This window comes from Cucumis melo, chromosome 1 (genome assembly GCF_025177605.1).
Source record: "Cucumis melo cultivar AY chromosome 1, USDA_Cmelo_AY_1.0, whole genome shotgun sequence".
NCBI classification, from domain to species: domain Eukaryota; kingdom Viridiplantae; phylum Streptophyta; class Magnoliopsida; order Cucurbitales; family Cucurbitaceae; genus Cucumis; species Cucumis melo.
The window spans coordinates 3,732,905-3,748,999 of NC_066857.1; the positions used below are offsets into that span (position 1 = coordinate 3,732,905).

General features: G+C 41.6%; 1 long non-coding RNA gene across 1 annotated transcript; it reads left to right on the plus strand.

The window, feature by feature from the left end:
- Positions 1–6,804: 6,804 nt before the first annotated feature.
- LOC127149521 (uncharacterized) lies at positions 6,805–7,632 on the plus strand. Its single transcript, XR_007821214.1, has 3 exons — positions 6,805–6,871; positions 6,945–7,008; positions 7,615–7,632. It is a non-coding gene; the product is annotated as an uncharacterized LOC127149521 (long non-coding RNA).
- Positions 7,633–16,095: the final 8,463 nt, after the last annotated feature.

Below are 16,095 nucleotides of genomic sequence, written 5' to 3' on the forward strand. Positions count from 1 at the left end.
AGTTGTAGATTCTGTCATGAAAACATTACCTACAGTCTTTAAACGGTAGGCTAGAAGACCAAGAAAACAAAGAATTCCATCTGTTGGGGAATTTAGTAGTTCAACCAACTGTCACTACAAGAAATAACATATACAATAGCTAACGAAAAAGGCTATAATAGACTTTTTATAGCCTTTTTCGGAAGTCCTGACAGCCCATGTTATTAAAAGTCTGGGACTTTTTATAGCGTTTTTTTTAAGCTATAATGAGTGCTATTGTAGAGTATGAAGATATTGCTTATACACGTTGCTATGAAAACATTTGATAGTGTTTTTCATTATAGCTATAATAAATTTATATAGCTTAAATAATGTGCTATCTTTAATATACAATAGCCTTTTTTCAACGCTATAATATAGTATTTACAGCTATAATAATGCTATTTAATCAGTTCCAATTATTATAATAATTATAATAACCTTTTGATAGCATTTCGTTTTTGGCTATATAAATCTTTATATATCTGTAACTTATGGCTATAAAAGAGGTAACTTTGTTTTCAAAAATAATTTCTAATTTAATTAGCTTTTTATAAATTTTAGTTAAAATACTCAACTTTAGCACACATAACTACTTTGTAGCACAATAAATAATAATAACTTCCATTCATAATCTATTAAAATTACAAAATAGAGTGTTTAATAATTTACTCAAATAAAGTTGTGGTCTAAATGATACAAAGGTAGATAAAGTATTTAGTGAATGTAGCACAGCACAAAATAACTCTCAAAATACAAACAAAATTCACCAAGTTTCAAGATTATATTATCATATAAGGTATAAGCTACTGTCATCGTAGGATCTTTTTTCCTCTGGTAAGACACATTTCATTCACCTGCATAAATTTATAAAACATATATCAATATATGATTTTTTAGTTACCAATAATAGTGGATATTAATTAAAAAAAACATAGAAAATCTTTAACAAATGTAAATAAAAAAAGATAAAAAAGATAGCATACCGATGGTCTCTTTAGTTGTTCAAATTGTCGTCTCGACCTGAATTTGTTAAAGATTTGTCATGTCCATCACCCCTCAATTTTTCTTTCAATTATGAGAAAAAGAAAAAATGTTCATTATCAAAGATTAAAAAAGAATAATTCAGTTTCATTTTTAATGAGCACCAAATATGACCACTGAGAGTAAATTAGATGTTCTGAAGGGCCAGAGAGGGCAAATATCCATTAGCATTATTGCAACTAACAACAATGCAACAGCATGATGAGGTACACATGTTATATAAATTTCTACATAAAATTATAAATCTAAGAAATGAAATATCAACCTTCAGCCATTTGAGTGAAAAGTTTTGACCATAATATGCAGTTCCATGTGCATATTTCCAATTGCCCCTACTAACAGAACCACCAATTCTAGACATCATCTTTTCACAAGCCTAAGCAGCCAATAGCAAATCAGTATAATTATCTCAAACAAACATACTTTGTTCATCAATGACCAAGTAGTGTCACACACAAATTCAATCAGGAATGGTTAGCACCTGAAGAAGTGTAGTCCGGTTGACTGAGAAAAGCTAACATTATCACCAAAAATAAAAGCTTCATTGCTTCTTTAAGTTGCAACTGCCCCTTGTTGTACAGATAACTCCAAATTCTCAAAGTTCCACCTTTTAACAATAAAGAAAGTACCTAATCTTTCAAAAATAAATGAGGTCATTTAGAGTATTTAAAAGGTTCATGTAAGAGTCAAATTTTTTTATTTTCATTTGTTTTGCAGAATTATATTAAAAATGAGTAACCATGTCCTTATGAGAAGATGAATGGAAAAGGTTACAGAACTGAAAAGAATACTTCTATAGCAAGAGAAGATTGAGAAGATCAACATTTAAGATACTATAGTTCTTCAATAATATCACTCCTCGCTAACAAAAAAATCACAGCAAATGCCTCCATCAATTACCAGCTTGCTCATTAAATATTATTTGGATAAATCTCACAATATCACAATCACATATGACTGAACAAGTTTCCATCCTATTCTATCAATTGCAGCAACAAAGAACCATAAGTGTCAAAAGAACCCAAAACTCAATGGTTTGAACCTGGTCTTTTGGAAATAAACTCACTGAAACTTCAGTAAATCCAAGAGCATACTTTTATAAAGAGTAAAAAACTATGCATAAAAATAATGATGATGATAAATCATAGATAACAAATTCCATTTTTCTCTTCTAATTCATATTTCCCTCGATTGTAAATGTAGTAATAGTCCAAGTCATTCCATTGTCTGGAATGTGAAACATGCAAGCAAAAGCAAATTTCTACTCATCGGTATTCTAACAACATCATTACGGATCCATCCAAGAGGATTGTACACCACCATGACCTGGCTGCAGGCACATTTACTCATTCATATTCTAGTTGAAAATTTTAAAGAGAAGTTCTAAAAGGAATGTAAAATAAAAGGAACATTACCAAACTATTCCCTTTTTGAATATCTTGCTCAGTTGGTGGGCAGAAACTGATATTGAGTAACATAAACTTACTCAATATTTTCTTTATTGAGAAAAATGTATGGTTTTAACAACTAAGCAAAGAAACAAACACATACAAGAAAACCACCCAACTTCATAATCACATAAACATGTGGGAATTCAACTCTAACTTTCTTTTGGACATTTCATCAAACAGTTTAAGAGCATACAGAAAACATTATCATTAACAACAACCTACTATGTTTCTGTTATCACAAAGAATAAGACATTCTTCCTCAGGCCAAGAGATGAATTTAAATGGAGAAATTGATATCACAATCCATTAGATTACAAAGCAACACAAACGTGTGATTGTAAGAACAATTAATTAGATGAACATGACTTGCTAAAACTGAAAGGTGACAACAGAACAAGAGTTCACTTCTAGGAGCATAATGCTAAAAGTTACTTGCAACTTAAATTAATAATTGGGAGAAGAGAATATTAGTTATGAAATTTTCCAAAAGAAAATTCTACAGTCAGGCTTAATAAGATCAACAATTTTTGCTGCCTCAGAATTTTCCTAACCATTAAAAGTCTATGCAATCACTCACAAATTGAAAGAAGTTAACAACATTCAAGATACAAACAGCATTGTAAGAACTCAACTTTACCCATAAAAACATGAACATAAAAGCATTATGAATAGAGGTGATGTACACTTAAATAGTTTCATTTAAACTATTCTTTACATACTTCACACACACTGATTTCTTAAAGTGGAGCAAGGAAAAGCTACTCACGGAAAGGTAAAATGAATAATAGGCAGTCTTGTACTGTACAATGTGCCCATGACTACAAAAGTTACATTATATGTGCATTAGAAAGCATCCCAAAATAATATATGGAAGTGAAAACAATAGAAAAAGATCGTAGGATGTGGGAGAGAGATATGTTATGAAAGACAGAGAGAGGTTGTGCAAAATTACCTATAATTGCAAATCTCTAATTTTAATTTCATCGAGCAAATGGAGGATTTAATAATAGAAAGAGAAGCCTTTGCTGTGAGGGATTAAAACTGCAAGAAATCAGTTAACAAAGCAAAACCACAATAAATTTTTTAAGAACAAAACATGAAAGGGATTCATGGAATAAACAAAAATTGGAGATTAGGGCATGAAGAAAAATATGAAGAACAAATGTGGAAGGATTTTTTAAGCTAAAACATCAAAATACCAACTGTTTAAAGCCAAAAGACTAGAGGTGCGCAAGCCTATTCATATCATATCACAAGCAAGACCATTAAGCTTGTTATGATCTAAAGAAACAGATCTCATTATTATAAGCCTCAAAGAAAAGATGTTTAAAACTTAAAACAAAATCATTCCATATGTTTAAAACAGAGAGACGGACGAACAGAGACAACGACGATGGATAGAGATGAAAGTGTCTTCATCGGTTGAACGGCAGTCGTGAGAAGAAGGGTATCGCAGAAAAGAGGTGAGAAATCGTCGTTTGAGGGTGGATATCGCAGTCGTCGTTTGACGGTGGTGTTTTGACGTGGGTATCGCATCTGGTTGAGCAAAAGAATTCGTGAAAGAGGCTCCAAAAAGAGGGAAAATATTGGTGGGATATTTTTATTTTCTACTTTCCACTTCTTTTTTTTCTTTTTCAATAGCCTAATTTAAAATGAGCTATCTTCGTAGGCTATTAAAAGCCTTATTTCTTGTCGTGTGTTCCAATTGTAATCGTAAAGGACATAATAGTAGGACTTGTAAGCAAGGCAAGGTTTGAACAATTAATGAAAATGCATTCTATCTCTCTTTCATTATTATGTATACACGTTTAATATTAAATTTGATGGAGACTTGATATCGTTTAGAAATTAGATATATAAACGATCGCTTAATATTTCCATCGCTTGATGAAGCCCTTTTTCCATCGTTTAAAATAAACTACACGATCGTGTGGATATAATCTAAACATTCGCTTGTCATAATCAACACAATCGTTTAACATGGTTAACACGATCATTTAGATTTAAAGCACTTTTTCAATTATAAAAAAAAACTATACGATTGTGTTGGTATTACTTACACGATTGTGTATCATTTCCTACACGATCACATATCATAATTGTTTAGAAGAATTACATGTGCATGTGTGGTCAATTAATCATGTGTTGACCGGGATATTTTGATATTTCCTATTTTGAGCCTGTATGTTTTTTCCTTTTTCAAAATTGTTCTCTATACAATATAAATATTTTGCGAGTTTGTTATAGTCTTAAAAATACCCCTTGTAATTTCTCTTAAATAAAATGTAAATTTGTTACCGAACGGTTGAAGAAATCATTTCAGAATCATTTCATTTTTTATTACTTTGTGTGTTGCTTTTGTAAAAGAAAAGAAAAACTCATACGAAATATTCAAGAATAGTCACTTTCCTCTAGGTGTAGACGATTTTCTTGAACCACGTAGATCACCGCATTCTCCTTCCTCTTCTCTTAACATTTCTTTACTTTTATGTGTGAGATTTTGAACCTAGCAAAACAGATCGACGTTGAAGAGTTTAAATATAGGTTGAAGAAAACGAAACTTTATAGAGAATTTTGTTTCTGTGTTGAAAAAAGAGAAGATAAATAGCAAAAATGATTTTCTTATTTCTCTATTTTTTTTCCTCTTATAATTATTTATTTATTATCTTGTGAGCATCTCTTTTATATATTTTTTTATTTATTACGTATTTCTTTATACCTTGTTGTTTATCTCTTTTTTATTTATTATTATGTCTTTCCTTTATTAACTTATTCTTAAGCTTTATTTTATATATATTGTTTCTTTACTTTATATATATATATATATATATATATATATATATATATAGCATTTTTATTTATTTAATTTTTTTTTATAGCGTTTATTATTGCTTCATTAATATTTTCTCATCTTGATTATTTTTCTTTAATATGTTATTTATTATTTGTTTTTTTCCCTCTTTTGTGGTCAATTTAATATGTTATTGCTAATAATTTTTAAGTTTGTTAACATTTTAAATTATTTTTTCTTTAAATAAAATCCGATGATGGAATCTAAGAAATTTGGGAATCAAATTTCTTAGAATTCTTGAGGTGAGGAAATCGATTCTTGGTAAGTCCGAGATCGATTTCCAATATGATTTTTGTAACGCCCAACAAATTCGATTTTTTTGTTCATTGTCATTAATATTTAAGTGTGGTTATGGGAATTTTAAATTTATTGGAAGAACCTTACCATTTTGATTTCTCGAGTAATTAAGGTTGGGAATCCTTATTTTGTTTAAGATAATAAGTATTTTTTTTATTATTTTTATTGGAAATAATTGGGGAAGTCCTTATTAAACTAAAGTTGGTTGTTTTTGGTGAGATTTGGGGAGAGAGAGGAGGTGGTTGTTTTGGGTTTTTTTAAAAGGAAAAGAAAAGAATTATTTTCTTATAAAGCAGCCTTGGGACCCGTGCATAAGAAGAACAAAAAAAGAGAGAGGAGCAATTAAAGATTTAAACCCTAGCCGCCGAAACCCTAGCCGTCGCGCCGCCGCCTTCGCCGCCCGTTCAAGCACCAACGCTCGGGAGCCAGCCGCAGTAGAAGCCTAACCACCCTCCCAGCCGCGCCGGACGAGTCAAGCCGCCGTACGCCTAGGAGAAGCTACGCACGCCGCGCCGCATCTGCAGCCGTCTCTCGCACGCCCGAAGCCGAGTCGAAGTCACCTTCGCGCGTCCGCAGCCAACCCGTCAGCCAGCCGAGTCGCGCCGCTTCAATCCGATGCAGCGCAGCCGAAACGCTCGTTTGCAGCTGTCGCCGAGCGAAGCCGTGGTAGCCGGACCACCAGCAGCCGCCGCGCCACCCGAAATCCGGAAGCCAGCGCCTTGCGCGCAAAGATCCGACCGAAACCCGCTCCGCGACCCGAACCGACGCGCTATCTTCCGGAACCCGACCCGTGCCCGCGTGTATCCGCGTGTGAGCCGCACCGCGCGCTTCTGCGTAGCCGAGTCGCGCCCGCGTGCAAGTCGCGCCGCCTGCACCACAACCTGAGCCGCGTCTCCCTCCTGTTGCAAGCCGAGCCGCACGCGTAAAGTTCCTGTACCGAGCCGAGTCGAGCCGCACCTGCACCAAGCCGAACCAGTCCCTGTCCTTTTCCAGCCGAGCCGCCAAGACTAATTTGGCTCCATCCACCTAAATTTTGGTAATTAAATTAATTATTGTGGCATTACCCGGTAAGACTCAATGTTTCGGACGCTAATTAATTTAATTTGGGACTAAATTAAATTATTTTCCTTAAGGGACGTCTTGGACCAAGTAATTGCTGCAGCGCGGGATTTCTTCAGTAGGGGCTCGAGCACTGCAACCTCTTTCTAGGGTAAGTCATTTCAAATGAGTCTTGAACCGTTAGTCGTTGGTGACCTAATTACGAATTTTGGCATATTAAACAGTTAGGACCTCGTCGCTTGGAAAGCATACTGCCTCGCGGTTAGGACTCGTCAAGTAAATCTCCAGGTAAGAGATTCTACTACTAGCTCCATGTTTAGAATTATGAGATTTTGTATACTTCAATTGTGCGTGTTGGGGGCTAGACCGTACGATGCATGAAAACAATGATAGTATGATGCAAATGACGATATGGTTATATTATAGCATGTTGTGTGATGACGAGAGCGGTTATGTCTGTAAGACAGATGTCGAGATGGAGAGTGTAATGATGATTTATCTGTTATGTTATATGCTGATGCCAGGTGTATGTATACTGCGATTAGGGTACCTGTTAGCTTGACCTGTTAGAGTCGTACCTGCATGGGTGTCCTTCAGGATCACCACCTATTGAGGACTGTGTGGTCCGACGGGACACCAGTCTAGCATGGATATAGATATGACTCGAGTGACTCGACGGGGTCCTCGCATCCCGATTGTCCTAGGTGTCCCCTGGGGCACCGAAGACCAGAGTTACGTTCCTACGGGAGCGCATGTTGCACGTGTTCGGGAACGTGCCAGAGATTGGGTACCAGTTACAGGACTCTGACAGGAAGTTAAAAGGCACCTAGTGGGACTAGTAGTGGGTCCCTTACTGAGTATTTTATACTCACTCTCTTCATTTCATGTTTTCAGGTAGAGGACGAGGCAAGGGTAAAGGCAAGCTGGCGAGCGACCCGAAGTGACCGTGGCGGGCCATAGGGACTACTGCTTCCGCTTATCCTTATTTTAGACTTTCGTACCTGAGTTTAAGTATTCTTCAGTACTTATCATCTTATTATGTAGATAGGGCCCGAGTAGGACTTTAGAACGTATTACATCTTTTTGCATAACTACCTTGTTTGAATTTTCATAAATAAAATTTCTCAAACCTTATGCGTTTTTAATAAATTTTATGACTTAAACCACTTGTTCTATATTTAGTAATGACTTCCATTCAGTATAAGGAGTTGGGTCGTTACAGTTGGTATCAGAGCACAGTGTTTTAGGTTCTGTAGACTGACCTACGATGTAAGTCATTGTTTTGTTTTGGTTTTACCTCACCCTATGGCTATACGGTCCTTCGGCACTCGCCAGGTATGTCTAAAGCCTTGCTAATGTTAAGATTACAATTTTGCCTGAATAGTCTAGACCTAGAGATAGGGTGTTAAGTTCTTGTGGTGAAAAGTTTTGTTGGTGAATTTTAGGGAGAATGCCGCCACGTAGAGGTGCACGCCGAGGAGGTGGTAGGGGAGGCAAAGGAGCCGGTCGTGGCCAGCCGGAGGCGCAACCTGCTGCACCGGCAGTCGACCCTAACGCACCGGTCACCCAGGCGGATCTCGCCGCGATGGAGCAGCGTTATCAGGACATGCTACAAGCTGCTTTGGCGCCTTTCCTCGCCGCCCAGCAGAACCAGGCTGTCCCTGTTCAGGCCCAAGCCGTCGCTCCTCCAGCCCCTGAGGAAGCTCAACCCGTACCAGTTCAACTGTCGACCGAGGCTAAACACTTACGGGACTTTAGGAAGTATAATCCTAAGACCTTTGACGGATCCATGGACAACCCCACAAAGGCCCAAATGTGGTTAACGTCCATAGAGACTATCTTCTGGTACATGAAGTGCCCAGAAGACCAGAAGGTGCAGTTTGCAGTCTTCTTCTTGGAGGATAGGGGCACTGCCTGGTGGGAGACCGCTGAGAGAATGCTGGGGGGCGACGTCAGCAAGATAACTTGGGAGCAGTTCAAGGAGAACTTCTACGCTAAGTTCTTCTCTGCCAATGTGAAGCACGCCAAGCTGCAAGAGTTCCTAAACTTGGAGCAAGGCGACATGACGGTGGAGCAGTACGACGCTGAGTTCGATATGCTGTCCCGCTTTGCTCCGACATGGTAAGGGATGAGGCTGCCAGGACAGAGAAATTCGTTAGAGGACTCAGGCTAGACCTTCAGGGCATTGTCCGAGCTCTCCGGCCAGCCACGCATGCTGATGCACTACGCATAGCACTGGATTTGAGCCTGCCTGAGAGAGCCGATTCGTCTAAGGCTGCCGGCAGAGGGTCAGCCTTGGGGCAGAAGAGAAAGGTGGAGACGCAACCTGACGTAGTACCGCAGCGAACTCTGAGGTCAGGAGGTGTCTTTCAGAGACACCGACGGGAGCTTGCAGCAGCCGGGAGGACTCTGAGAGAGCTACCCGCTTGTACTACCTGTGGGAGAGTCCACAGAGGTCGTTGCTTGGCTGGAAGTGGAGTCTGCTTCAGGTGCAGACAGCCGGGGCACACTGCTGATGTGTGTCCTCGGAAACCCTTTGAGACGACACCGCCCCAGCCTTCTGCTTCCCAGCAAGGGAGAGTTTTCGCCACTACCCGGCAGGAGGCCGAGCGAGCTGGTATAGTGGTGACAGGTACGCTCCCAATTTTGGGGCATTATGCTTTTGTGCTATTTGACTCTGGGTCATCCCACTCGTTTATATCCTCTGTTTTCGTTCAGCATGTGGGTTTGGAGGTAGAACCTTTGGGTAGTGTTTTGTCAGTTTCTACTCCATCTGGGGAGGTCCTGTTGTCCAAAGAACAAATAAAGGCATGTCGGGTAGAGATAGCGAATCGTATGTTAGACGTGACCTTGCTAGTGTTAGACATGCAGGATTTTGACGTGATACTAGGCATGGATTGGCTGTCAGCCAACCATGCAAATATAGACTGTTTTGGCAAGGAAGTTGTCTTTAACCCTCCCTCCGGGGCTAGTTTCAAATTCAGGGGGGGCAGGCATGGTATGTATACCCAAGGTCATCTCAGCCATGAAGGCTAGTAAACTACTCAGCCTGGGTACTTGGGGCATCTTGGCAAGTGTAGTGGATATTAGAGAGCCAGAAGTTTCTCTATCTTCCGAACTAGTGGTAAGGGAGTACCCTGACGTTTTCCCAGACGAACTCCCAGGACTTCCGCCTCCCAGAGAGGTAGACTTCGCCATCGAGTTAGAGCCGGGCACTGCCCCTATCTCGAGGGCCCCTTACAGAATGGCTCCAGCCGAGCTAAAAGAGTTGAAGGTCCAGTTACAGGAGTTGCTGGACAAAGGCTTCATCCGGCCCAGTGTGTCGCCTTGGGGAGCCCCAGTATTGTTCGTGAAGAAGAAGGATGGGTCGATGCGCCTTTGTATTGACTACCGAGAGCTGAATAAGGTGACAGTTAAAAACCGCTACCCCTTGCCCAGGATTGATGACCTGTTCGATCAGTTGCAGGGAGCCACTGTCTTTTCCAAGATCGACCTGCGATCAGGCTATCACCAGTTGAGGATTAGGGACGGTGACATTCCCAAGACGGCCTTTCGTTCGAGGTACGGACATTACGAGTTCGTTGTGATGTCTTTCGGCTTGACTAACGCTCCTGCAGTGTTCATGGATTTGATGAACAGGGTGTTTAAGGACTTTCTAGACTCGTTCGTCATAGTCTTCATTGATGACATCTTGATTTACTCTAAAACTGAGGCTGAGCACAAGGAGCACTTGCACCAGGTTTTGGAGACTCTTCGAGCCAACAAGTTGTATGCCAAGTTCTCCAAGTGTGAATTCTGGTTAAGGAAGGTGACGTTTCTTGGCCACGTGGTTTCCAGTGAAGGAGTTTCGGTGGATCCCGCAAAGATTGAAGCGGTGACCAACTGGCCTCGACCGTCCATGGTTAGTGAAACTCGAAGCTTTCTGGGCTTGGCAGGTTACTACAGGAGGTTCGTGGGAGACTTCTCACGTATAGCCAGCCCGTTGACCCAGTTGACAGGAAGGGAACCCCTTTTGTCTGGAGCCCAGCATGCGAGAGTAGCTTTCAGGAGCTCAAACAGAAGCTAGTGACTGCACCAGTCCTGACAGTGCCCGATGGTTCGGGAAACTTTGTGATCTATAGTGATGCCTCCAAGAAGGGACTGGGCTGTGTCCTGATGCAGCAAGGTAAGGTAGTTGCTTATGCCTTCCGCCAGTTGAAGATTCATGAGCAGAACTACCCTACCCACGACTTGGAGTTGGCAGCTGTAGTCTTTGCACTGAAGATATGGAGGCACTATCTATACGATGAGAAGATACAGATTTACACCGACCATAAGAGCCTGAAGTACTTCTTCACTCAGAAGGAGTTGAACATGAGGCAGAGGAGGTGGCTCGAGTTGGTGAAAGACTACGACTGCGAGATCCTGTACCACCCAGGTAAAGCAAATGTAGTGGCTGACGCGCTGAGTAGGAAGGTTGCACATTCAGCAGCGCTAATCACCAAGCAGACCCCCTTACTCAGAGACTTTGAGAGAGCCGAGATTGCAGTCTCAGTAGGTGAGGTTACCGCACAGTTGGCTCAGTTGTCAGTTCAGCCAACCTTGAGGCAAAAGATCATCGCTGCTCAGCCGAATGATCCTTACTTGGCCGAGAAGCGTCGTATGGTAGAGACAGGGCAAGGTGAAGACTTCTCCATATCCTCTGACGATGGCCTTATGTTTGAGGGACGCCTGTGTGTGCCGGAAGACAGCGCAGTTAAGACGGAGCTTTTGACTGAGGCTCACAGTTCCCCGTTTACCATGCACCCTGGGAGTACGAAGATGTACCAGGACTTAAGAAGTGTCTATTGGTGGAGGGGCATGAAGAGGGAAGTGGCATACTTTGTCAGCAGGTGCTTGGTGTGCCAGCAGGTGAAGGCACCTAGACAGTATCCAGCCGGGTTGTTGCAACCCTTGAGTGTGCCAGGGTGGAAGTGGGAGAGTGTGTCGATGGACTTTATTACGGGACTGCCCAAGACCCTAAAGGGCTATACGGTGATCTGGGTTGTGGTCGACAGACTCACGAAGTCGGCCCATTTCGTGCCAGGGAAATCCACTTACACTGCCAGTAAGTGGGGGCAGTTATATATGACAGAGATTGTGAGACTACATGGAGTACCCGTATCCATCATTTCAGACAGAGAGATTGAACCAGATTTTGGAAGATATGCTGCGGGCCTGCGTGCTAGAGTTTTCAGAAAGTTGGGACTCTCATCTGCATCTGATGGAGTTTGCCTATAATAACAGCTACCAGGCTACTATCGGTATGACACCGTTCGAGGCTCTGTATGGCAAGTGCTGTAGATCCCCTGTCTGCTGGGGCGAGGTTGGAGAGCAGAGGATGCTAGGCCCCGAGTTAGTGCAGACTATCAACGCAGCCATACAGAAGATACGAGCTCGTATGTTGACAGCACATAGCAGACAGAAGAGTTATGTTGATGTACGACGTAAGGACCTCGAGTTTGAAGTGGGAGACATGGTCTTTCTGAAGGTAGCACCTATGAAGGGTGTTCTGAGGTTCGTGAAGAAGGGGAAGCTGAGTCCACGCTTCGTAGGGCCGTTTGAGATACTGGAGCGGATTGGCCCCGTGGCTTATCGCTTGGCGCTACCCCCATCTTTTGCTGCAGTGCACGACGTATTCCATATCTCCATGCTGAGGAAATATGTCGCAGACCCAACACATGTGGTGGACTTCGAGCCACTACAGATTAGCGAGAACTTGAGCTACGAGGAGCAGCCTGTCGGGGTCCTGGCAAGGGAGGTCAAGAAGCTTTGCAGTCGAGAAATTCCACTGGTCAAAATCCTTTGGCAGAACCATGGAGTGGAAGAGGCCACGTGGGAGAAAGAAGAGGACATGAGAGCCCACTACCCCGAGCTGTTCGAGGATTAGAACTTTCGAGGACGAAAGTTTTCTGAGGGAAGATTGTAACGCCCAATAAATTCGATTTTTTTGTTCATTGTCATTAATATTTAAGTGTGGTTATGGGAATTTTAAATTTATTGGAAGAATCTTACCATTTTGATTTCTCGAGTAATTAAGGTTGGGAATCCTTATTTTGTTTAAGATAATAAGTATTTTTTTTTATTATTTTTACTGGAAATAATTGGGGAAGTCCTTATTAAACTAAAGTTGGTTGTTTTTTGTGAGATTTGGGGAGAGAGAGGAGGTGGTTGTTTTGGGTTTTTTTAAAAGGAAAAGAAAAGAATTATTTTCTTATAAAGCAGCCTTGGGACCCGTGCATAAGAAGAACAAAAAAAGAGAGGAGCAATTAAAGATTTAAACCCTAGTCGCCGAAACCCTAGCCGCCTTCGCCGCCCGTTCAAGCACCAGCGCTCGGGAGCCAGCCGCAGTAGAAGCCGAACCACCCTCCCAGCCGCGCCGGACGAGTCAAGCCGCCGTACGCCTAGGAGAAGCTACGCACGCCGCGCCGCGTCTGCAGCCGTCTCTCGCACGCCCGAAGCCGAGTCGAAGTCACCTTCGCGCGTCCGCAGCCAACCCGTCAGCCAGCCGAGTCGCGCCGCTTCAATCCGACGCAGCGCAGCCGAAACGCTCGTTTGCAGCCGTCGCCGAGCGAAGCCGTGATAGCCGGACCACCAGCAGCCGCCGCGCCACCCGAAATCCGGAAGCCAGCGCCTCGCGCGCAAAGATCCGACTGAAAACCCGCTCCGCGAGCCGAACCGACGTGCGCCATCTTTCAGAACCCGACCCGCGCCCGCGTGCATCCGCGTGTGAGCCGCGCCGCGCGCTTCTGCGTAGCCGAGTCGCGCCCGCGTGCAAGCCGCGCCGCCTGCACCACAACCTGAGCCGCGTCTCCCTCCTGTCGCAAGCCGAGCCGCACGCGTAAAGTTCCTGTAGCGAGCCGAGTCGAGCCGCGCCTGCGCCAAGCCGAGCCAGTCCCTGTCCTTTTCCAGCCGAGCCGCCAAGACTAATTTGGCTCCATCCACCTAGATTTTGGTAATTAAATTAATTATTGTGGCATTACCCGGTAAGACTCAATGTTTCGGACGCTAATTAATTTAATTTGGGACTAAATTAAATTATTTTCCTTAAGGGACGTCTTTGACCAAGTAATTGCTGCAGCGCGGGATTTCTTCAGTAGGGGTTCGAGCACTGCAACCTCTTTCTAGGGTAAGTCATTTCAAATGAGTCTTGAACCGTTAGTCGTTGGTGACCTAATTACGAATTTTGGCATATTAAACAGTTAGGACCTCGTCGCTTGGAAAGCATACTGCCTCGCGGTTAGGACTCATCAAGTAAATCTCCAGGTAAGAGATTCTACTACTAGCTCCATGTTTAGAATTATGAGATTTTGTATACTTCAATTGTGCGTGTTGGGGGCTAGACCGTACGATGCATGAAAACAATGATAGTATGATGCAAATGACGATATGGTTATATTATAGCATGTTGTGTGATGACGAGAGCGGTTATGTCTGTAAGACAGATGTCGAGATGGAGAGTGTAATGATGATTTATCTGTTATGTTATATGCTGATGCCAGGTGTATGTATACTGCGATTAGGGTACCTGTTAGCTTGACCTGTTAGAGTCGTACCTGCATGGGTGTCCTTCAGGATCACCACCTATTGAGGACTGTGTGGTCCGACGGGACACCAGTCTAGCATGGATATAGATATGACTCGAGTGACTCGACGGGGTCATCGCATCCCGATTGTCCTAGGTGTCCCCCGGGGCACCGAAGACCAGAGTTACGTTCCTACGGGAGCTTATGTTGCACGTGTTCGGGAACGTGCCAGAGATTGGGTACCAGTTACAGGACTCTGACAGGAAGTTAACAGGCACCTAGTGGGACTAGTAGTGGGTCCCTTACTGAGTATTTTATACTCACTCTCTTCATTTCATGTTTTCAGGTAGAGGACGAGGCAAGGGTAAAGGCAAGCTGGCGAGCGACCCGAAGTGACCGTGGCGGGCCATAGGGACTACTGCTTCCGCTTATCCTTATTTTAGACTTTCGTACCTGAGTTTGAGTATTCTTCAGTACTTATCATCTTATTATGTAGATAGGGCCCGAGTAGGACTTTAGAACGCATTACATCTTTTTGCATAACTACCTTGTTTGAATTTTCATAAATAAAATTTCTCAAACCTTATGCGTTTTTAATAAATTTTATGACTTAAACCACTTGTTCTATATTTAGTAATGACTTCCATTCAGTATAAGGAGTTGGGTCGTTACAATTTTATTAAAATCTCATTATGTTATTTCACTACAAGAAATTTGGCCTTTAATGTCGGTTTAAAACCGACATTAAAGGCCTTTAATGTCACTTGGCGACCGACATCTTTGTAAGCGTTATTAAAGGCCTTTAATGTCGGTTGGGCTTTAATGTCGGTTTATAGCCGACATTAAAGATGTCTTTAATGTCGGTTATAAACCGACATGAAAGACCTTTGATGTCGGTTATAAACCGACATCTTTGAAGGTGTTATTGAAGGTCTTTAATGTCGGTTCATCTTTAATGTCGGTTTATAACCGACATTAAAGCTGTCTTTAATGTCGGTTTATAACCGACATTAAAGCTGTCTTTAATGTCGTTTTTAAACCGACATTAATGTCGCTTAGTGCACATCTTTAATGTCGTTTTTCCACCGACATTAAAGACACATTTAATGTCGTTTTTCCACCGACATTAAAGACACATTTTATGTCATTTTTTAAACCGACATTAAAGACACATTTAATGTCGTTTTTAAAGATTCATTTCATGTCGTATTTATAATAGTTTTTATGACGGCAAAACCGATATTATTTGAGTCGAATTACGTCCGAAAATGTTCGTCATCGTATATTGTAAAAAATAAAAAAATTGCTTGCACACTAGCTATAATGCCTACTACTCAATGCACACAATAATACCTAATTCACCTGCAATGCACACAATAATACCTAAAATTCCAGCATACACTTCCATATAGAACTACAACAAATACACATCATATCCAACACTTACATATAATCACATATCAATAAACACAACTATATTCAATACTATAAGTCCAACTACTCCAAATCCTCCAATATATACACTTATATATAATCACACATATCAAACAACACATCCTACCATCCATGGCAAACCAATAGTAAACACCTACAATGCATAAGATCCAACACTAAAATACAAGCACACTTTTCCACACTTCCATATAGAACTACAACAAATACACATCATCCAACACTTACATATAATCACATATCAATAAACACAACTATATTCAACACTATAAGTCCAACTACTCCAAATCCTCCAATATATACACTTATATATAATCACACATATCAAACAACACATCCTACCATCCATGGCAAACCAATAGTAAACACCTAAAATGCA